Consider the following 25,187-nt stretch of genomic DNA (forward strand, 5'->3'; position numbering starts at 1 on the left):
CAGCCCGATATTCTTTATAGCCGCTGGATCTAGTAGAAGCAGATCAACGGCTGAGGTTCATTGTGCAAGTTGGAGGGCCCGAGTTATCTTCCTCGCTCGTTTCTCCTCAAGGTTGGGATCAGTGGAATTTGGGCTGACAACTTGCTCGATGATTATCCCCATAGCGGACCCGAATTCTTTTCACTGCAGTCTCTATTTCATCGTCGGGTCCGCTTGAAGACTTTTTGAGTTTACTTGTTTTCGTTTTGTTAGAGATCCCCATCCGTCAATTCTCGGAAGATGGATCGAACGGTTTAGGCGGTTTGTTTTGTTTTGTGGGCCCTTGACCCGGTTTTCGAGCTGTTGGCTCAGTACCCAAAGTTCAGGGTGCTAGTTAACTCTTAGACCCTCTTCACCTTTGGGTTGGTTATATTCTATGTAAACTATTTTTTAGCTACAAGTGAATAGAAAAAACGACTCTTACTTCAACAATATATATATATATATATGAGAAATATAATTCAATTTCTAATAAAAAAATATAATTCAATTTCCAATGCGAAAATATAGATATCTTTATTAGAGTTATATATTTTTGTTGACTACATAGCAAATCCTATGATTTAAATTAAAAAGATATATACATATATAAATTTTTAATTAAAATCTCAAATTTCAATATGCCTTTAAAAATATGATTTAAATATTTTACATTAAATTAAATTAAAAAATAAAAATCATATTTTACTTTCCTTATTTATGTCAAAATGATTGTAAATTTGATTAATAGCAAAGCAGGCGTAAAAGGATATTTTATCAATCCCCTTTCAACAAAAAAAAATTAATGGTCATTTCATTAATTTTGAATTTTAAATATTAAAATTTAATTTTCTTTCTTTATACGATTTTCATTGAAAATAATATTTTCATAAAGCTTGGTAAACATTATGGAAAATTTTGCAAGTTGATAGAAGTCAAAATCACACTTTCAATCCCTAAGTTATTTCCCATGCAGCCAGGAACAAATAATGGAACGTGATCGAAGAATTATATGAGACAAAACGCATCATCTTTTGGTTCCCATGATAGTTTCACGATGGATTATGTTTCTGGTTTGAATTGGCGATAATTATCAAAGTTCAAATTTTGTTCGTGTAAGTTAAAATTTAAAAAATAATAATAATAATAATAATATAAATTTATAAAAAAATTGCACTCAAAGAAATTGGATTTCTTTCAATTCATATTAGATCAGTATTTAAGATGGATCTATGCTAGTCTTATTTTCAATATTAACCATTTATGTCTATTTAAGATAATCTTAAAAAATGAAAGATAGAAAATGGGAAAACATGTAAGTAAAATTTAATAATATGAATGACAAAATCCTGTAAAAAATGAAATACTAGATATCAGTAAGCTTCAAGTGATCTCCATATACCAAAAAATTTATATGTTAATCATTATTCTTTTTGGAATATATCTAAATTAATCCTTGATCAAAAAAATCTTTTAATTAAATTCCAAACAAATTATCATCATTACATTAACAACTATTCTCCAACCAACCAATTTCTATTCTTGGCTGAGAATAACAACGGGGACAATTTGAAGTCCGACTAGAAAAGGGAACTGCGCTCGCTGCCAACTTCAACTAATTTCATAAATCAAAATCTCGTACCATATTGAAATCAACGTATTAGGTTGCGAACCGAATCAACCTATTAGGTTGGGTATCAACGAATCTTGGTAACTATGGATTGAAGACGTTGAATATTGACCAAACGAAATTCAAAATCTTGAAAAATTTCAACTATAATACAAATTTTTAAAAATTTCTATTTATTTAATCAAAATCTTAAAAAAATATTCATTTTTATTATTATGGGAACAAAAATAGTGGTAACGCAAACTAGTAGTTGAGACTAGAGAGAAATGGAGTTGTTTTTAGTGGGATTTTTCACTTTTCGGTGCTTGAATCATGTTTAAAAATTTAAGGTGAAATCTTGATTTGTGTTATTTAAACTTATTTGTTGACTATATATATGGATTTAGCACCTTTAAAAATCCCTAGATATCTTCCATTGTGGGGTGTTACCCATCAAACTTATGATTTCAATAAATTCCTGTCAGATTTTACAGAAATTAGACCAAAAAACCCACCTGAAAAATTTCAAAAAATTCTCACTAAAAACAACTTAAAAACACACCACTTAACATTGACTCTAATGAATTCTTGGTCAGAAAGCATCATTGATTGTCTTATAATTGAACCTGAAAATGACACGTATTCCTGTCATGATCTTACATGTGTTCAATAATTTTGACTGGCTACCAAAAATATCCAATGCCCGTGAGGACGTGCTGGTTCGACGTGATATATCTAATTGTTTATAATTAAATTTATTAAAATATGTTTTTAATATAATAATAAGTTATTTTAAATTGAAAATATTGTGCAAAAATTATAATTCATGAAAATAGAAATAATAGAAAAAAAAAATTAAAGAAAAAATAAATAAAATTACTAATTAATAGAAATTAGTAATTAATCTGATGCCTCAACCCCTTTATAGCTCGTGCATAGTGATTTATGTGGTCCACTTCCTGTTGCTTCATTCGGCTACAAGTATTTCTTAACTTTCATTGATGATTTCTCCAGACACACTTGGGTATACTTCTTAAAACTCAAGAGTGAAGTATTTAACATATTCTTGGCCTTTAAGGCCTTTGTTGAAAAATAATCTGGATATCAAATTCTTAAGCTAAGATCTGACAATGGCGGAGAATATGTTAAAAACACATTCATCAACTTTTGCACTGAGAATGGAATTCAAATGCAACGTATTGTTCCATATACTCCACAACAAAATGGTGTAGCTGAAAGGAAGAATCGCACCTTAAAGGAAATGGCTAATTGGAAATGGCTAATTGTATGCTTCAATCTAAAGGACTTAGTCTTAATTATTGGGCAAAAGCAATTAACTGTGCAAATTACATAATAAATCACACTCCTACTAAGGTTTTAACGAATATCACTCTAGAAGAAGCATGGAGCTCAATCAAACCATATGTAAGTCACTTTCGTGTTTTTGGAAGTGAAGCATGGGGGTAAAAGCATGTTAATGTGTATCACTTTTTCCCTTTTTGTGGCAAAGAAGTTTTATAAAAATAAATGGAGTTGGAATGTTTACTCTTAAATTCACAAAATAATCAAAAACTAGGTGGTGGTAAAAGAAAACAAAACATGTCAATTTAAATTCAATTTCATGTCATATTTTTTCTAAAATTTAATATATAATTTTTATCTAATTTATTCATTTTCTTTAAAAGGTATCATTAATATTTTACATAAATTTTGAAGTAGTGACAAAACCGCGACCCTCCATTTCTCTATTGATTTATGTTTTTTAATTCCAATTTCTTTAAGAGATGTGTTGTAAACATTCTAAAGATTGCTAAACAAATTTAAAAATAAAAAGTAAGCATATTTTTTAATTATTATTAAAATACTAGTAAAAATGATCATATTTTCGTATATATAAAACCGCGACCCAAGAAACTATCTTCTCAAGTTTATAAAATCATTTTTTTTTAATAGACATTTGGAAATAACATAAAACAAAATGTTAAAATTATATTTTGAAATTTTTTAAAATATATTTTATATTTTTTATAATAAAATTTTTAATTGTGATTATAATAACGTATTTTATATTATTCAAAATATAATATATAAAATTATTTGTTTAGAAATTCTACTTCTATTTTTATATATATATTTAAAGAGTTTTAGCATTTCATTTAACTTTACATCAAGTTATTTATATTTTGTGAGTGATTAACCATAGCTTTTACCAATATTTACTATGAGTTGACTTATTTGCAAATTTAGTATTTACTTTTTATAACATTATTTATATTTTCTAAACCCATTAAATAGGTTCACTATAGCTTTTACCAAAATTTATTGTGAGTTAGCTTTGTTATAAATTTAGCATTTATTTTTTATAATTAACAAGTATGAAACTCAACTCATTTAATTGATATTTTTGTATTATTTTTTTTATCTTTTTTTATTTGGGTACTTTTTTTCTTTTGCCATATAATAAGACACATTAACATGCTTTTACCCATGGGCCCATATTCTAGATGAGAAACATAAAGCTTTAGAACAAAAGAGTGAAAAATGTATTTTTGTTGGATATTCTGAAGATGTCAAAGGATATAGACTTATTCCACTTAAGTCCAAAAATGTTATCATTAGAAGAGATGCAAAGTTTGATGAAAATATATCGACCTGCGAGCCTAGTTCGGTGGATGTGCCACCTCTCCCTATCTCTTCTACTTTTGAAAATATTTCTTCTTCAGATGATGAAAGCGAGGATGAAAATCCTCCCCCACCTTCTCAGGATCCTCCTTCAGCTTCCAAAATGGGTCCGTGTTACTCCGGATGCAGCAGGTGATCTTGCTGGTGATCCTACAGATCAGCGACGTACACGTTCTCAGTTCAAGAGAGCCTCTTCTTTACTGGCTCAAGCTTCAATGAATTATGATCCTGACACCTTTGCAGAAGCTTCAGGCCATCCAGATTGGGAAGCAGCTATGAATGAAGAATATCATTCATTATTGGCAAATGATACATGGGATCTTGTTCCTCTACCAAAGGGACGAAAACTTGTTAGATGCAAATGGGTTTATAGAACCAAGTATGGACCAGATGGGAAAGTTGATAAACATAAAGCTCGTCTTGTTGCTAAGGGTTTTTCACAAGTTGAAGGCATTGACTATACTGAAACCTTCTCCCTTGTTGCCAAAATGAACTCTATCTGCCTTGTTCTTTCCCTTGCTGCCTCTTTCAAATGGGAAGTCCATCAGATGGATGTTAAATCCGCCTTCTTGCATGGGGACTTGCATGAAGAAATCTATATGGAACAACCTGTTGGCTTTATACAAACAGACTCCAGCCTTGTATGTCGGCTTAAAAAATCCCTTTATGGTCTCAAGCAAGCTCCTCGAGCTTGGTATGCCAAAATGGATAACTTTCTTTTAGAATCTGGCTTCTCTAGGTGTCATTCTGACAATACTGTCTACACCAAGAAAGTGGGCAAGTCCCTTATCATTCTTGTTCTTTATGTTGATGATCTTATCCTGACTGGTAGTGATCCCAACCTTATAAACCATGTGAAGTCTAGCCTTAAAAGGAAGTTTGAAATGACAGACTTAGGACACTTACATTATTTTCTCGGTCTTCAAGTCTTGCAATCCAAGGAAGGTATTTCCCTTTCTCAGTCCAAGTATGCGTGTGATATTCTACGCCAATTTCACATGGAAGACTGTAAGCCAGCCCCTTCTCACTTTCAGTCTGGAGTCAAACTTTTAGTCACTTGTACTTCTCCTGAAGTTGATGCTACCTTATACCGTCAACTTGTAGGAAAACTTTTGTATCTAATCCATACTCGTCCTGACCTTTCCTTTGATGTTGGCCTTGTTGCTCGGTTTATGCAAAACCCACGTGAAAGTCATTGGAAAGCAGCTAAAAGAATACTTCGTTATGTTCGAGGTACATTTCAGTTTTGGATTCATTACAGTGCCGAAGAATCTCCTCTATTGGTTGGTTTCACTGATTCCAATTGGGCTGGTGACCCTGATGATCGGAATCTACTGCAGGTTATGTGTTCACTCTTGGTTTAGGACCTATTACATGGGCTTGCAAGAAACAAGGTGCCATTTCTCTTTCTTCGGCAGAAGCAGAATATCGTGGTGTCGTAGAAGCTAGTAAGGAAGCCTTGTGGCTTCATCAGATCCTGTCAGAGTTTGGCTTTCAGCAGCAGCATCCGACTACACTTTGGTGTGATAATCAAAGTGCCATTCAGCTATGCAAAGATCCAGTCCAACATCAGCGCAGCAAACACATTGAACTGCACATGCACTTCATTAGAAAGCTCATTCATGACCATGTTCTTGAAGTGCAATATTGTTCAATAGATGATCAAGTTGCAGACATCTTTACAAAGGCTCTCATAGAGGCAAAGTTCACTAAACTTCGATTTATGGTTGGAGTTTAGGAAGTTGTCACTAAGGGGGGATAGGCTCTAGTGCCTCCTTCCTTCCCCTATTGTGTCATATTTGTAAATCCTTCAATCCTATCCCAATTTGTTCTTAAGGGGTGATGTTAGGATATTCCGACACATGGGAAATAGTTAAGTACAACTTGGTCTAGTATAGAGTTAGGTATAGAGTTAGGTAAAGTGTGTTTCTTTACCTTGTACATTTTGTAACTTACAATCTGATGGTCACGATATGTAGTGATCCGACGGTTCATTCTCTCCTCGGTATTACCGACACTTGATCCGTGGCTTAACACCCGATTGGTCCATGATTTCTATTTAAAGCGCATGGAGGGTCATTTGTAGGGTAATCCGTCTATGAGAGAAGCATATGTAAATTTTCATTCTTTTATTAATAAATTGCCTGAAGTGGCCACGTTGGCTCAGGCCGTGGACTGTTTCCCTCTTTGAGGGTTTTAACCACGTCAAAATACTGGTGTATTGATCTGTGATCAGTTTGTGAGCGGTGTCCTTTGGTGTTCTGTATGAGGAACTTACCCTGTAAATTCCTACATATTTTCTCTTCATAAGATATTCATTACTTGCACACTTAGCCTTTTTATCTTCTCCTTCTTATATACTTAGATCCTTTGTCAATACCTCGGACCAATACCTCGAACCAAAACCTCAGACCAAAACCTCAAACCAATACCTCATACCAAAACCTCGAACCAACACCTCATACCAATACCTCGAACCAAAACCTTGATTTTCCATCCCATATGTGTTTTTCCTTTTGTGAAAGTGTGTGCATACGTATATGCTCCTTTTGTTTTGTTAACCCGTGTGTGTACCCTGCTTGGACAAAAATGAACCAACGTGTACTTCTTAAACCATTCTCTTTCTTCAATCTCTGGAGTCTGATCTATAAGCCTTTGTTGTTAACATTTTGCACTGTGAATTGCTATCATTCATCATATATGTGAGTTTCCATCAAGGACAACACCTGTATCATAATGCCAACATAGGGGGTCCTATTTGTGATTTTTTCCTAGTGAAAGGTGTACTTAGATAATAGATTCCCTTCAGATCGGTGATGATGTGGAGCAACAAAAGGTGGAAATTTTTCATTGGATGATAGAGATGAATTGAATGGTGATTTGGTGGGTTGTGGTGGTAGCATGACATGGAAAAGCTTTTATCCACGAGGTGTATCCAGGCATCTGGGATGTTTGCACAAATGTGAGAGAACAAAAAACCTAGATACCATATTATGAGGCTAAGCACTTTCATATTTAAGGTTATGGTTCTCAACTTTGGTCACATGGGTAGAGAGTTAACAATCGAGGAGCTCTATTATACTTTGACCATTTAAGGAATGTATTTGATATTGCAGCCATATGTGAAGAGAGATGAAATTTGAGGTGCACCACTAACCAAATTTGGCCTTCAACAAAATTTGATGCCTTAGGGAATTTTGTGTTTCAAGCGCAAAAATTCATTCAAATGATAGTTAAAGAAAAATATCAGTAGTTTCTATGATGACTCATTCCATTGATATCGTCAATAAAATTAAATTACTAGGGCTAAAACTATTGGTTGATGCCCATGGTATTGACATATAGAGGCTATAAAAGGTGTAATTTTTTCGGAGAAAATGTAACTTAGTTGCCCCATTGAATATTTTAGGTAGAGAATAAGCACCAAAATGAAAATTAAATGGAGAACCTACAGGTGTTTAAATATGGAGTAGCAAATTGGAGTGGGGATTTGTCAAAGAACATATGAAAGTGCTAAGAAGGTTAAGTTGTGAAGTGATGAGGCTATGAAAGGTTGATCAAATAATAATTAGAGGCAAATTATGTCTTGTAAAAATAAATTTGTTGCAAGAGGTTGATCAAGGTCGAGAATTTGAACATTTGAGTAAGAGCAATGATTGGATATTGCTACATAACACAAGAAGATGATGAGGATTGATATAAAGTATAAAGGGTGTTGTTGAGGGTTGAGTTGAACAAAATAATTCATAACAAATCTATAGATATTATATTTGAGATATTGATGATTAGTAAAAGGATCAAATTTGAGTGCTCAAATAAAAGCTAGAATTGAATAGAAGAGTTGTTGAAGCAGATTTAAAAACTTGTGATGAGATTTGAGTGTGAGGAGAATTTCAAAGTAGAGATAGAGTTTGATTATATTGATTGTATTGTGATATATCTAGTTGAGTGAGAGTTGAAGCAGAAAGAGAAGAAAATATGAACATGAATATTAAAGTAACATTGTACCTATGAATTTGAGTTTGAAAATGGATGAAAAATGGATCTGCAAGGTTTTGCAGGTTGATACTTTCACATCAAGGAGTTGGTGCTTCCTTCAGGTGGGTTTCTAAGAAACAAAATGGAGGTTGGTGCCTCCTTGATGTAGGTTCTTTCAAATCATGGAGTTGGTGCTTCCTTTAGTTCAATGCCTGAAAATCAATTGGGGGTTGGTGCCTCTCACAATTGGGTGCTTACAAATCAAGGAGTGGTTGCTTCCTTTTAGTTGGTGCCAGTGAACATAATGTAATAGTAGGTTGGAGATTGCATTTGCATAAAGAACTAAAATAAAATTGGTGTTTTTCTCCCTTCATGGGTTTCCATGGACATTTGATGTCTCAATGTGTTGCATATGTGTTTGTTGATGATGGTTTTATTGTGTGATTCATGTTTTTATTTATGATTCTACTTACATGATTGATTACTAAGTAAATTTAAATTTTAAATTGGCAATAATTATTAAAATTGGCCATAATATTGATTCACCCCCCTCTTAGTATTATCCTAGTTTCCAAAACTTGGTATCAGAAGCTTCCTTCAGGAACAACTTAACTACTAGAAGGTAGATATAAAAGAATCATGGCTAACCAGGAGTGGCTTACATTAGATGGATCAAAATTTTTGAATGGATTTGGTGATTTACTTTGGAAGGTAAGATAGAATTCTATGTAATGCATCTTGAATTAAATGTACTATTATTGGTAAAATATGGAGATAATAATGAATATGATATAGAAACAAAAAAGATTATCTTGAAAGTACTATCAAATCCAAAATCAAATAAAGTTAGGCTTTGTGAGGCTACAAAAGAAATGCTAGATAATATGTAACGTATATATGAAAGAGAAAATCAAAAGGAACCAATGAAGATTGAATACCATTGATGCTCAAGTAATGAATAATATCTTAAATAATATTCCTTTGTCATAAATGCTCAAGATATTGATCATCATACAAAAATGAAGCTAGAGATAAAAAAAGAAGAAAAGGAAGAAAAAGAAGAAGAAGAAGGAATCCCAAAAGAAACACACTCAGACGATTGAGGATCATCCCCCTAAGGTGAAAGTAGCTAATCATAAAAAGGAAAAATCATGTTCATATAATGAAGATGAAGGTACAAAATATCTATATGAAATGTTAGAAAATTATATATTACAGAGAAATGGAACACATAAAATATTGTAGAAATATAAACACAGAAAATGCATAAAACAAAAAAGACACAGATATATGTGGTTCACCCGATTTGGGCTACATCCATGGAGAAACAGCCATTCCTTCCTTTTATTTTATCTAACAAAATGAAGAGATACAACCTACAGCAAATCCGATGTAATTCCCTCTTCGCTCTCACACAATCTCCTCTCTTTTTCTTGCTTAGAATACACATCTGCATAGCCGCAATACAATTCCCTCATATATAGCGAGGGGTTTCCTTCTAGGGAAAAAACCCTAAATTAAACATAACTTCTACCATCATATTTCCACCTAATGAACGGCCCAAATTGACTACGAAATTACAACATTTTACAAGGCAATTTTACATCTATTTTTAGCTTCAGGGGCGCTTCCCCCAAGCCCCCATCGTGGGGGGCTCTAAATAATTGTCATCGCGCCCCCCCCCAGTGATGTGCAAAATTGGGTGGCGTTTCCACCCCATTACGAATTGGGGTCCAATGCGGCAATACCTTTGAATAAAGAAGATAATCAGGGTCCACACCCAATAATCTCCCACTTGGAGACTGATTATATCAACTCCACCACTGCTTCATTTTTTGGACAATGAATCCACTTTGGACATAGTTGTTTCTCATCTTCATCACCATACTTGAAGACCAATCGAAACTGAGCATAATCTCAGTTTCTCCTTGGTTACAACTTTTGTTAACATATTTGTTGAATTCTGGCTGGTGTGTATCTCTTCCATCTTCAACTGTCCATCTTCCAACACTGACCATATGAAATGGTACTTGAGCTGTATATGTTTAGTCTTGGAATGAAATGCAGAGTTCTTTGCAAGATGTATGGCACTCTAGCTATCATTTTATAACCTACCCAACTCCTTCTTCTTACCCAATTCATCCAAAAACCTTTGTAACTAAATCATTTCTTTACTAGCCTTTGTAGCAGCAACGTACTTTGCTTCCGTCATTGAGAGTGCAACAAAACTTTGCAGTTTTGAAACCCAACTGACAGTTGTTCCACCTACAGTAAACACATACCCTGTGGTTCTCCTTATGTTATCTCTATCACCTGCCATATCTGCATCAACATATCCCTGTAGAGCAATGTTTGAACCACCAAATCATAATTCTTGATTTGTGGTACCTCTCAAATACCTAAGAATCCACTTCACCGCCATCCAATGTCCTTTTCCTGGATTTTTCATGTACCTTCTTACAACTCCCACTGCATGTGAAATTTCAGGGCTTGTGCAAACCATTGCATACATTAAGCTTACAATTGTCGATGCATATGGAACTTTAGACATATAAGCCATGTCTTCCTAAGTCTTGGGACACACCTCCTTGCTTAGTTTGAAATGGCTAGCCAAAGGTATACTAACTAGTTTTTCATTCTGCATATTAAATATTTTCAACACTTTTTGTAGGTACTCACTCTGAGACAATGTTAATTTGTGATTCTTCCTATCTCTAGTTATTCTCATACCAAGGATTTGTTTTGCAGCACCCAAATCCTTCATTGAAAATGAGTTTGCCAATTTTATTTTGAGCACATTTATTTCCTACATGTTAGAACCTGCAACAAGCATGTCATCCACATAAAATAACAATATAATATAGCTTCCATCATTTTTCCTTTTGAGATAAACACAATGATCAGAGTGACATCTAGTATAACCTTGTTCATACATAAACCTGTCAAATTTTAGATACCATTACCTTGGAGCCTATTTTAAGCCATACAAGCTCTTCTTCAACCTGCACACTAGTTTCTCCTTCCCTTTTACCTCATATCCTTGTGGCTGTTGCATATACATCTCTTCCTCCAAATCCCCATAGAGAAAGGTTGTCTTTACATATAATTGCTCAAGATGCAAATCTTCAGCTGCTACTAGACTTAAAATAGTTCTAATTGAAGTCATTTTAACAATAGGAGAAAATATCTCATCAAAGTCTATACCCTTTTTCTGTGCAAACCCCTTCACCACAAGTCTAGCTTTATGCCTTTTCCTACCTCCATCTTCTTCTTTCAACCTGTAAACCCATTTATTTTGCAGTGTTATTTTACCTGAAAACAACCTGACTAAGTCCCAAGTCTGCCTATGTACTAAGGAGTTTGTCTCTTCTTTCATGGATTGCTCCCACTTCTTCCTGGTTTCTACCTGAACTTCTTCTTCATAACACTCTGGTTCACCAAAATCAGCCAACAATACATAAAATAATGAAGGAGAGTATCGTTCAGGGGGTCTACTTATCCTGGTAGATCTTCTAATACCACTTTCAGGTGTTTGAGGTGCTTCTTATTGTTGTTGTTGTTGTTGTTGTTGTTGTTCTGGTTGTTGATCATTATGATTTTTATGCATCTTCACTTTTTATGTGATCTCATCAAGCACTGTGTATTCTTAATTTTGTTTTTCCTGTTTCTTTTCCCGCATCTAATCCTTATACAAAACCTTTTCATTAAATATGACATCTTTGCTCCTAATGATTATTTATTTTTCATAACCAAAATCATTAACACCATGTCTAATAAAGGTACATTTCTTTGATTTTTCCTCAATATTTTTTCTATTTTCTTTATTAATGTGGACAAAGGCTTCACAACCAAAAGTCTTTAAAAATTAGTAGTTTACCTTTTTACCTATCCATGCCTCCTCAAGAATACCACCATCCAAGGAACTTGAAGGCCCTCTATTTATTAGATAAATAGCAGTATCTACATCATCTGCCCAAAATTGTAAAGGGAATCCTTCATGCAATCTCATGCACCTTGCATGCTCCATGATTGTCATGTTCATCCTTTCTAACTCACCATTTTCTTGTGGTGTTCCTGGAATTGTCTTCTCTCCGCGAATTCCATTCTCTCAACAGTACCTATCAAACTCTTTGTTGCAATATTCACCTCCATTGTCTAATCTAAGACACTTCAACCTTTTTCCTGTCTCATTTTCAACCAAACCTTTCCATTTCTTGAAAGTATCAAATATATTAGATTTATTTCGAATATAATAAATCCAGGTTTTTCTGGTTACATCATCAATAAAAGTAACATAATAACGAAAGCCACCAAGAGATGATACCTGAGCAGGTCCCCATCCATCTGTATGCACAAGATCTAATTTTTCGCTCTTATTTTCTTTCCCAACTCTGAGGAATCTGACTCTCTTCTATTTTCCATAAACACAATTCTCACAAAATTCCAAATCAACATGCTTCAAACCTGGCAACAAATTTCTTGAGTGAAGAATCTGCATCCCCTTCTCACTCATGTGCATGAGCCTATGATGCCACAATGTCGTATCTTCTCATGTAGAGGTTAAAGCATTAACATAATTAGAAATACCATTGCATAAATACAATGTACCAACCTTTTCTCCTTTTTCTATTACCAGGGCTCCTTTAGTGACCTTCCAGGTTTTATCTGTAAAAGTAGTTACACAACCTTCACCTCGCAACTGCCCTGTGGAAATTAGATTTTTCTTCAAATCAGGAACATTCCTTACCTCCTTCAATAGCCATTGATTTCTATTATGTTGTTTTATAAAAACTATACCCATTCCAATGATTTTATAGGGTTTATCATCACCCAATCGAACCTGTCCAAAATCTCCTTGAACATAATCATGAAAATGTTTCCCATCAGATGTGGCATGGAATGAGACCCCTGAATCTAGCACCCAGGCATCAATAATATTTTCTAATGAAAGAATCAAAGCCTATTGTAACACATCACCTGTCACATTAACTTCATGGTTGTTTTCTTATTGCACGTCTCCTTCTTTTCCCTTTTGAGACTTGCAATATTTCTTCAAGTGTCCTTTCTTCCCACATTTCCAGCACACTATCCCTGATCTAGACTTGGATCTGCCTTTCTTTGACTTACTTCGATATCCTGGGCTCTTTCCTCCTTCCATTTTTCTTCCCCTAGTCTCTACAGTCAAAGAATTACCTGATGTCTCACCAGATCTTTTCCTTCACATGTCCTCGCTAATGATTGCACCGACAACATCATCAAACTTTAAAGTACTAGATTCAGAGATAGAGTTACTAATGGCCATAACTAAACCATTCTAACTTTCTAGCAATGAGCACAAAAATAACATAGCCCTAACTTCATCATCAAAAGTTACCCCTACAAAACTTAGCTTATTGGTAACTGTATTAAATTCATTTAAATGATCAGCAACAGATCCACCTTCTGACATCTTCATATTAAATAAATACTTCATAAGAAATACCTTATTTGAGGCTGAGGTTTTTTCATATAGTTTGGTCAATGCCAACATTAAACCCTCTGTTGTCATTTCCTTTGAAATATTAAAGGCTACCAACATCGTTAGGCATAGTCATATTGTTCCAATTGCCTTTCTATCGAGAATATCCCATTCTGCGTCTGTCATATTCGTCATCTTCTTTTTCTTTCTGCTCAATGGTAGGTACAGATCTTTCTGATACAAGTAATCTTCCAGCTACATCTTCCACAGCTGGTAGTTTTGGCCATTAAATTTTTCGACCCTAAACCTACCATCTTCTACCATTGCACCCACTCGAACCAGGAACCCTTCTCTCCTGCAAGTTTATCAGCCAAATAGACCTCCGGCTCTTATACCATTTGTTATAAAGTTATATATTACAAAGCGATGTAACACATAAAATATTGCAGAAATATAAACACAGAAAATGCCTAAAACAAGAGAGAAACAGATATATGTGGTTCACCTAATTTTGGCTACATCCATAGAGAAACAGCTAGTCCTTCCTTTTATATTATCTAGCAAAATGAAGAGATACAACCTATAGCAGATCTGTTGTAATTCCCTCTTCTCTCTCACACAGTCTCCTCTCTCTTTCTCGCTCAGAATACACATATGCATAGCCACAATACAATTCCCTCATATATAGTGATGGGTTGCCTTCTAGGGAAAAAACCCTAAATTAAACATAATTTCTACTGTCAGATTTCTGCCTAATGAATGGCCCAGATTGACTACGAAATTACAACATTTTACAAGGAAATTTTACATCTATTTTTAGCTTCGGGGGCGCTGCCCCTGATCCCCCGCCAGGGAGGGCTCTAAATAATCGTCTTCGCCCCCCCTGGTGCGCAAAAACAAGCAGCGTTGCCACCCCATTATGAACTAGGGTCCAATGCGGCGATACCTTTGAATAAATAAGATAATCAGGCTCAACACCCAACATGAAATGTGATGTAGTCTAAAAGGTAAGCTACTATTTTTCTATAATGGTAAAATCATAGGTCATATATCTTCTAGATGTTCATTTTCTGAAGAAAGAGATAAATCTAGCAGTGGTGAAGAAGGACCTACACTCATAGAAATAGAAGATCAAGATATTGTTCAAGAAATTGAAGCCAATTAGAAAGATATACTAAAATTAGAAGGAGTTGAAATTAAAATAGATATTGGTAGTGAATCTTTTAGTTCCTTTGATTAGATAGAGGACTATCTTAATGAGAAGATCTATTTAAGTATTGAGGGTCTTTTGCAGTGCATTATATTAGATATCATTTTTTGGGATTCAACTGCGTTAAGAAAGTCATTCATCTATGACCATTTCCATGAGAGGTAGTTGTAACTGACTAATTTCTCATGATTTTTGAATAGTCCACTTAGCACTCATTGCATCGGGTGATGCTCATAGGGGTGAAGAAGTGGGATTGAAACTAGTGAAATGAATCATATAGCGTCAATCATCACTTCCGAGGCTTGCACCCGGTAACCAAGATTTCCCGGGAGGTCACCCATCCCAGATCGCCTCTGGCTCAAGCATGCTTAACTGTGGAGTTTTCCCCACAATCAAGCCCACTTAGCTTGCTAACTCATTTTCAAAACCTTAGCAAGTATTGTGCCTCATGGACCATTCAAGAAAACTTATCTCATCTTTAAAAAAAATAAAAATAAAAATAAATAAATAAATTCATAAACAAATCTAAAGCAAAAGGAACAACTGCAAGAGTATGAAGATAAGAAAATTGAGTATGAGCTTAAAGAAGAAACTATCAGGTTTAAAATTCAGTTCGAGGAGGCAAGAAGAATTGAAGAAGTAATGCACATTCAACTAAAATAAAAATAAAAAAAGGTTATTGTGAGAGATTAGAATATGAGATTATTTCATTGATACATGATATAGAAAATTCAAATGACTATCTAAATCAATACCAAAAGAGTACCAAGATCTTGGATGATATTCTCAACAATCAAATACCTCCTCTCATTCAGATTGAACTTGGATATAAAGAAGAATCAAGATCCAAGAAAGCGGAATTCAAAAAATTGGACAACATGCTAAAACAACCAAAGGATCTATCATAAATAAGGCTAAAGGAACTGTTGGACAACAAAAAAAAAAAAAGGAATCAATAACAACAAATGAAAATGGATAAAAACCTTAAGGAGTAGTAGAAAGTTCATGGGAACAATTCAAACAACTATAGAGAACGATTGAAGAATTAGTCGAGATCTTATGCCCTCAAGGACGAAGACATCAAGATTTAGGAGTATCTTTAATGGTTATTATTTTTCTTGCAATAATTATGGACATAAAGTAATATAATGTAGATATTATGAGATAAATGATGGTATGTTTAATAGTATCAGTTGGGTTTTAACCTATACAAAAATTACATGCAAATGAATTCTTATATATATATATATATATATATATATATATATATATATATATATATACAATGACGAGAACAGAAAATATACACAAATAATTTTCTCCTGAAACACAAAACTGGTAAAGCTAAATTAATTTTTCTTTATATTCATTTTCATGTTACAATACATTATATACATGATGAAGCATTCATAAACACCCAATTCATTAACACTATATTAGAACATAATCGTACTTCCCTTGACTAGATCTACAAAATACCATGGGCGGGTCACCCATAATACTTGGGCTGGCCCCCCATCCATGGGTCCGCTTTTATTTTATTTTATTTATCTATTTTCTGGGGAAATTCTTCGAACCCCGTGTAGGGAAGCTACTGCCCCTTGAAAACCCCCCAGTGAGGGGGGATTCCACCCCCCCTATGACCCCCCCATTGTGTTCGATGCAATATAATAGCTCCTATGACTAGTCGTGCAAAGAATATAACACATACCCAACAATAGAAACAAGAAAAAATATAATATCTCAAGAAATGGTTATGTAAGAAGTAATAGAGGATATGTGAGAATGTTGTTAGAAATCACAACTCCTTTCCCCTTTCCTAGATCTTGTTGAGCACTATAAATGTAACAATTATGGGCACACAACATGTTAGTGTAGATATGAAAAAGTAAGACCTCCCTCTTAGAATGAGCAATTAAAATAAGGAACTAAGACCTTGAAAGAAAATAGGCATGAAAAGGTAGACGGGGATGAATTTGTATTCTTTGTTGAAATTCAAGGAAACATGTCAAAAGAAGCAATGGATCAATACAGATCTGATAAGAATAATGGTAAACCAATGAATTTCCTTGAAGGTATCAATGATTACAATCATAAACTTTAAGAAATTAAAATTAGAAGAAACCCAATTAATCCTCCTACGTAGATCAAGTAGAGTGAAAGAAACATTTAGAAAATAAAGGGAGATAAACACAATCTAGCCCTATGTGGTCATGAAAAGAATTATTTATGGTATATTGATAGTAGAAGCTCTCATCACATGACCAAAGCCAAGAACAATTTTCTTCATAGAAATGAATTTTAGCATGGTAGATATACTCTTGAAAATGGTGCGTCAGTCAAATTATTAGGAAAAAGTCTAGTTAGTCTTGACAATAAAAAGGGTAAGGCTAAATGTGTTCTAGTGGTTGAATATATGAATGATAATACTCTAAGTCAAATGTTGGATAGTGGAAATAAAATCATATTTTCTTCTAACGGCTAAAAAATAAGGAATGAAGAAAGTGACATATTGGTAGAAACAACAATAAGGACCCCAAGCAATGCATTTGTCCTTGATAAATACAAGTCAAAAGAATGCAGTAATAGAGTATTATCTCTCTCAACTTATTAGAAAAATCAAAGCAAGGGTAACAACACCTCAAGCCATAAAAGGAATAAATATTCGAGGGTGAGTTGCAAGAGAAGAATTGCAAAAGAGAGAATGTAGCTAGCATAGTCTCAGTGGGAGTAAACAAAAACAAAAGTCACATGAAGAAGAGAATAATCATTAAATATGAGCTACAATAGAAGAGTGATGTGTTAAAAGGTCTAAAATTAAAGATAGTTCCACAGGAATTTCTCTCAATAAAAAGGAAAGATGACAAATGTTAGATAATTTTAGAATAGTCGCATGTCAAAAGACTAAATAAAGAAGGATAGTGTATAAGCTCACGAGACGTTGCACAAAAAAAAATAGCATGCATCATCCATTGATTTCAAGAAGAGTTGATTGCTCACAAAAATCGAGAAATGAAAGTGTAAAGTGTTTAGGGGGAGCAAACGTATAGATTTGCATTTTCCTTTGTTATAATTTGTTATCATTGTATAAATTAGTATCTCGTCTCTCAGTAGTAGTAGCCTCATGTATTTTGAGCAAGCCTTTTAAGGGGAGAATGATCAAAGGAGAATATTAGGCATTGGTTAGCTTCCAAATCCATGCACTAGGGAAACAACCATGGAGAGTGAAACTTCCAAGGGAAGAAGAGACCAAACATTGGAGACAATGGAGATAATGCCCGTGAAGAGATGGAGATTATAGTTAGTATATTTAGGGGGAGTGTGAATAGTCACATGAGAAATAGAGGGAGAGGAATTTACAGTTTGGTACAAAGATGAATTGGCAAATGAAAATTTATTAGCCATTGGATTCTCACAAGCAACATGGGAGCATGAGTTTACATCAACAATGGAGAAGTGAGCAACTTGATACCTAAAAGATGTCTTTAAAAGGAAAATATGAGGAAGAGAGTATCCAAGCCCTTTTCCATTTATGTAAAAGGGGGAGAATTAGAAAAAAATTGATAATGTCATATAGAAAGACAGTAGAATGAGAAAAAGTTAGTAGAATGTTAGGAGTGTTGCCAAGTAGTATTTCCATAAGTGACCAACAATGTTTCATAGTGTTTCCATCAATGCCAAACGGGGAGATTGTTGAGCAAAGTGGTGGCATTGATATCAATGGAGTAGTCATTAATTTCAAGTTTCAAGTTTAGGGAGATATTGTTAGATATTGTTGCGCGGGATGATAGTTGGTTGTCATTAATGTCAAGTAATCATTGTTGATGTGCTTTTGTTGTTTACGGAGTCTTGTAGTGATTACAGGTCACTAAATGTATGATCCGATAACCTATATTTGATGGAATTTGTTTTATAATGGATCAACTCAAATTTTCTTGCAAAGTTTATAGTTAGAATTCCTCTCAGATACCTTTCCAATGATATATGGCACTTTGAAAATCTCTTAAGGGATCAAGATTTATCCTAGTTTGAACTTCACAAAGGTTTTATAGGCACATGCTTCCATAGGCTGAGAAAAGGCATTGGACAAAAAATTTCCAATTAAATGAAATCCATCATATTGCAAAATGATTTAGGATGAAGTGTTCACAAAGACTTGGCAATGAGAAACGATTGATAGAAGGTGCTAGATGGGAATATCTATGTTAGCATACACATATTTTACTGTCGTGCTATGGAATTTTAGGTTAAAGTGTTTTTCAAAACATGGGTATGATGGCATAGCTAACAGAGTCCATGATGGAAATAATCCAGAAGGTGAGAAATCCTTTCGTTAATAGACATATAATTTTTCCATCGTGTCATGGAGGTCTAAGTTAGAAGTTCATGAAGTCTCGATGATGGATGGTGCATTTAACTAACTCTATAGAATTTGAATTTATCGGTTACCATACATGCAAGTTCACATCACACCCTGGAAGTATAACAAAGGAAAGCATTGAAAAACCATCAGACCTCGGTCCTTTTCCCCTATACAATATATATGAAGTGGCAACAGTGACAAGTGGTATAATATGGTTGGAGAATATGGATGATGTGGTATCCAGTTGGTAGGACAAGTTTGTATGATGATGATGTGGCATGATATGGTAAGGACACATAACATGAAAAATTCATATTTTCGGGAGTCCAAGTGGCACTTTCCTAGGTGACATGTGGCAATGTGATTACGTGGTATGACATATTGGTAGGACAACTTGGCATGGTTGAAACATCATTGTGGTGCAGAAGTGGAAGTAAAAATGTTTGTAGAGGTTCATAATTAGATAATTTTGCGGTTAAGTGACTCAAGGAGATGGAAATAGCTATGTCAATTAACCTTTATTTGACGTCATTCCACAAAGGTTCATTGAGAGTTAGATAATGGCACAATACTATAGGTGAGGTTGATGGAAGTGGTAAAACATGAATTGTTTCGTTACTTGACAAAACAAGTTCACATCCCAACATAGAGGTCCTGAGAATTTAACGTGGTCAAGAGATAACATAGCCCTATGATGAATAGACACATGGAATACAAGTGTTAGTCAATAGATGACATGGCACATTGGTGAAGTGACATGTGGTATGCAAAAATGGCCCTTTTGAGTGGCCAAGTGGGTTGAATCTGAGTAACACATGGCACAACTTAGATATTTCTATGTGGAAATGATGATGTCAGTAAATGAAATGGAAAATCCTTGGGATTTGTTCCCTCGTGTCATGTTTGTGAGTTTTACCTAGTGAAAGGTGCATTCATGCATCCAAGCCTTTGGGAATTTTTCACCAATGCAATAAGTTAAATCACCCAGATATTGGATTCCCTTTAGATTTATGATGATGTGAACAACAAAAGGTGGTTGAATTTCATTGGATTATATATATGAGTTAAATGGTTATTTGGCAGGCTATGGTGGTAGCATGACATAGAAAAGTTTTAGATTTGAGGTGTATTTAGGCATGCAGGACTCTAGGCTATTTGTAAAAATGCAAGAGAACAAAATGCCCAGATACCATTTTATGAGGCTAAGAAATTTCATATTTAAAGGTGTCGTTCTTCATTTTTATCACATGGGTAGAAAATTAATAACCAAGGAGCTCCACTATCCTTTGATAGTTTAAGCTAGGATTATTAGGTTGCAGGCATATGTGAAGAGAGCTAAAGGTTGCAACACACTGCTAACAAAATTTGGCATTCAACAAAATTTGACATCTTAGGGAATTTGGCATTCTTAGTGCCAAAATTTAGTTAAGTGATAGTCGAAGAAAAAGCTTGGTAGTTGTTGCAATGTCTCAATCCATTAATACCATCAATAAAATGAAATTACTAGTGCTAAAAATATTGTTTGATACCCATGGTATTGACATATAGAGGCTATAAAAGTGTAACATTTGTGGATAAAATGTTAGTTGTCCCATTGAAGATTTGAGATCGAGACTAAGTGCCAAAATTAAAAATTAAAATTAAAGGTAGACCCTTAAGTGTTTAAATGTGGAGTAAAAAATTGAAGCAGTGGGGATTTGTCAAAGAATGTATGAAAGTGATAAGAAGGTCGAGATGTGAAGGAATGAGACTGTGAAATAGTTGAGCATATAAGAACTAGAGGAAAAGTATGCATTGTAGAACAAAATTTGTTGTGAGAGGTTGATGAAGGTTGAGAGTGTGAAAAAATGAGTAAGAGGAATGATTGGCTATTGCTACTAAACACAAGAAAATGATGAGGACAAAGAGAGAGTTTGAAGAGTGCCATTGAAGGTTGAGTTGAAAATAAGAACTTAGAACAGATATGTAGATTTGATATTTAAAATATTGTTGATTGGTAAAATGATCATATTTGAGTGCCGATATTAGATCTAGAACTGCATAGAAGAGTTGTTGAAGCATATCTGAAAATATATGATCAAATTTGAGTGTGAGGAGAATTAAAAAATATAGATAGAGTCTGGGTATTCTAATTATATTGTGAGATATTTGGCCAAGTGAAAGGTGAAGCAGAAAGGGAAAAAGTATAAAATTGAAGTTTAAAGTAATAGAATACTTATAGATCTGAGTTTGAAAATGGATGAAAAAGGGATCTACAAGGTTTTGCAAGTTGATGATTACACATCAAGGAGTTTTTGATTACTTTAGGTGGGTTCCTAAGAAACAACTTGGGGGTTGGTGCCTCCTTCAAGTAGGTGCTTGCAAATCAGGGGGTTGGTGCTTCCCTCAGATTGGTGCCTCCTGCAAGTGGGTGCTTGCAAATCATAGAGTGGTTGCTTCCTTATGGTAGGTGATGGTTAACACATTGTAACAACATATTGGAGGTTTCATTTGCATAAAGAACTAAAATACAATTGGTGGTTTTCTCCCTTTATTGGTTTCCATGTACATCTGATGTCTCTATGTGTTGCATATGTGTATGTTGTTTATGATGTTTCTATGTGATTCATGTTATATGATTGATTGCTAAATAAATTTAAATTATAAATTGGCCATATTATTAATTCACCCCCCTCTCAATATTATCTTGGTTTCTAGCATAATTTTCCTTCATGTGATTAAGAAATGTGGGATTAAAAAAGATAAATGCTAATGAATATAATACTGTGTTTAATGAAATCAATGGTTCTGAGTTTGAAAATGGATGAAAAAGGGATTTGCAAGGTTCTACAAGTTCATGCCTACACATTAGGGAGTTGATGCTTCCTTTAAGTGGGTGCCTAAGAAATAACTTGGTAGTTGGTGCCTAATTCAAGTAGGTGCTTGCAAATTGGGGAGTTGGTGTTTCCTTTAGGTTGGTGCCTCCTACAAGTGGGTGCTTGAAAATCAAGGAGTGGTTGCTTCTTTTGGTTAGTAAACATAATGTAACAACATGTTGCAAGTTGCATTTGCATAAAGAACTAAAAGAAGATTGGTGGTTTTCTCCCTTTGTGGATTTCCACGTACATCCAGTGTCTCTGTGTGTTGCATATGTGTATGTTGATTATGGTGTTAACGTTTGATTCATGTGTTATTTTATGATGTTTCTTATATGATCGATTTCTAGGTAAATTGAAATTGTAAATTGGCAATAATCTATTAAAATTGACCAAAATATTGATTCACCCCCCTCTCAATATTATCCTGGTTTCCAACATAATTTTCCTTCATGTGATTAAGTTTTGTGGGATTAAAAGAGATAAATGATAATGAATGTAATATGTTTAATGAAATCAATGGTTATAGTATGTTCTTATGCTTTGTTTAAAAAGTACATCAATATTATTATGCTTTGTTTTAGTTATTTTTTTCTTTTTATGGAAATAAAATGTTATAATGTATTCTTATATTTTGTTTAAAATATATACGAGTATTACTATGTACTATGATTTTGTTGATATTTTTTAGTTTCCTTGATCAATGTATCTACATTCATTTCTACTTATCCAATGTATTATTATACTTTATTTAAAATGTATATTTCTATTACTATATATTATGTTTGTATACATCTACTTTTTTCCTTCGTTCCATGTATGTATATTCTTTTTTTCTAATCTCTTTATAACTTGTAACTTTGTTTCAAGCATACTTTTCAATGGGTAAAGATTTGCGTGAGTGTCCATGAGAATTGAATGTCAATAATTTAGGGATTTTTCTTCTCTATTCCCTAGTGTTAATTGCAAGTTTACAACTTCTAATTAGCTTTTAAGTCTCATAGATGAGTGCCCTGGTGGGAGGGGTTGGGCACCCCTCTTTCAGGAATGTTGTAACTGGACAATTCAAGTGAGGAACTAATAATTTGTTACCGACGGGTAGAGGAATTTCCAATTTTGGGTGCTTAATGGAAAACAAGTTTAATAGGTTAATGGATACCAAAGGTGACTCAAAACCCTATGTTTGTGATCCCACCAAATAGTTTGGAAGAACATCAAAGATGAATGAAATACCATGATTTCATTTATAATTTTGTTGGTGGGTGGCCAACATAACGAGAGCTTGAATGATGGATTTAACATAAATAGTATCCTAAAGGGGAATTAGATTTGAAATTAGGTCTGAAGGGATATTTCACTGTGATTTTTTTTTTTAATTTGGAGGATAAGAATAGGGTTTTATAAGGAGGACCATATTTATTTAATAATTTTGGATTGTATATGCACCATTGGGAAGAATTATTTAACACATATATAGAAGAGTTTCTGGAAGTGTCAGTCTGGGTGCGTCTCTATTCTTTACCTGTGGATTTCCGAATTCTTGAAATTTTGGAGGGAAGTGGAAATGCAGTAGGAAAATTTGTGAAAGTCTTGGAGATGACTAAAAGAGGGTGTAATATGTATTATGAAAGGATCTATGTTTACATGAACATTTTACAGCCCTTACCAGATTCCATAGATTTAGAATACCAAGGCGAGATCTAGTCTCAACCTCTTGATTATGAACATGTTTTGTTTCAGTGTCGCTTTTGGCATGAGCATGGGCACTTGTTTAGAGATGGTCCACTTCAGAAGAAGGAACAATAGAGTTATGGGTTAGGCTTGAATGATGGGTCCTCTAAAGTTTCATCTAAAAAACGTAAAAATTGGGGGAGAGATACTTAATCTCAAAGGAAACTTGAGGAAAATAATGCCTTTGCAGCGTTATAAGGTATGGAGGAAAATTTAATTTTACCTGATGACATTATAATGACAAAAATGGTTGTGTGATCCTCGGAGGATAAACACGCACAAAAGAGGAAGATATGAGATGGCGTGTCGAAGGAACCATAGATGATAAAAAACAATTATTAACCTAGTATTAATGAAGTTATGTCATTAATTAAGGAAAATTTGGATTCCCTAGTAGAAGAGGAACATGTTCTTTTTACCCTTATTAATGATTTGGAAATGAAATATTTGAGTGAACTTTCAAATGATCAGAAGGATATTTTGTCCCAGGTGTATTTGAATTGGAAGAATAAGGGTGGTACGAATAAATTGGGGGGAAATGTATCACGATCTATGCATGAGCTAAATGAAAATGGTCAAGAACAATTGGTTAAGGATTTTAAATGGAAAGGAAGGAAGACAACATGATAATTGATCCAAAACGTTGGTGAGGAACTTATCAACTCGAGAAAAGCAACAGTCATATAAAAAAAAAATCGCCCTATCAATAATTATTTTAATGAATATCATCACTTGTAACATTTAAGGTTTAAATTATAATGGTAAACATCATTACTTGCAAGATCGAATTAAGTCTGAGAAGCATGTGTTGGCGATTTTACAGGAAACTAAGGTGTTAATGACTAAATTGATTGAAATAGGTGCCCATTTTTGGAAAGGGTGTGAACTTATGGATCTTAATGCTAAAGGGAGTTCGGGTGGATTAGCAATTTTTTGGAACCCAATGGAAGTCACTTTTCTATATTGGAGGGCTTGTCCTCGCATTTTGATTGGGTGTTTTCATTATCTTGGCTCCAAAGACACACTTAGCTCGACAACAGTGTATGGACTTCCTATGGTCGAGGAAAAATTCATATTTTTGGAAGATATAGAGGTTCATTAGAGTATAATTAAAGCCTCTCTTTGGATTCTTGGTGGGGATTTAAACTTAATTAGGAATCTAAATGAAAAAAAAAGGTGGGATTCACAAGTTAGATTAAGAAACAACCTTGTTTGTAGGATTTTTTGAAAAATTACAGTTATTATATGATCCAAACTTATGCAGGAAAGAAAAGGAATACAAA

The sequence above is a fragment of the Pinus tabuliformis genome, chromosome X (assembly GCF_031772625.1).
Source record: "Pinus tabuliformis cultivar Carrire ecotype Pingquan chromosome X, CPIR1, whole genome shotgun sequence".
Classification (NCBI taxonomy): Eukaryota; Viridiplantae; Streptophyta; class Pinopsida; order Pinales; family Pinaceae; genus Pinus; species Pinus tabuliformis.